The sequence below is a fragment of the Corvus brachyrhynchos genome, unplaced genomic scaffold, assembly GCF_000691975.1.
Source record: "Corvus brachyrhynchos isolate BGI_N302 unplaced genomic scaffold, ASM69197v1 scaffold94, whole genome shotgun sequence".
NCBI lineage: Eukaryota > Metazoa > Chordata > Aves > Passeriformes > Corvidae > Corvus > Corvus brachyrhynchos.
The window spans coordinates 12,686,631-12,686,967 of record NW_008238330.1 but is presented as its reverse complement, the minus strand read 5'-3'; positions in this window follow the sequence as shown (position 1 = coordinate 12,686,967).

Sequence of the window (337 nt, the reverse complement as noted above, 5' to 3'; positions counted from 1 at the left end):
CAGGTCCCCGCCGGCCGCCCTGAATTATTCAGTGAGGGTGTATTATATTCGCTCGCACAAATTGGAGCCGCTGTGCAATGCTATCCGAGAGCGCTACGCTCGCCCCCTCCTCCTCCTCCTCTCCGGTTCTCGCTCGCTCTGAGCCCCTGCAGCGCCTAGGATCACATTTCCTTTGTCATCTCGCCTCTTCGCGTGGTGTTTTATTGAGAAAACAAAAATAATATAAAACCCGGAGAAGAGGCGAGAGGAGGGGCGGGGGGGAAAGAGCAGCGATAACCAAAACGCCCGCCTCCCCCGCGATCTGCCGAGCCGGAGCCCACCGGCCCCGGGGGGGGAA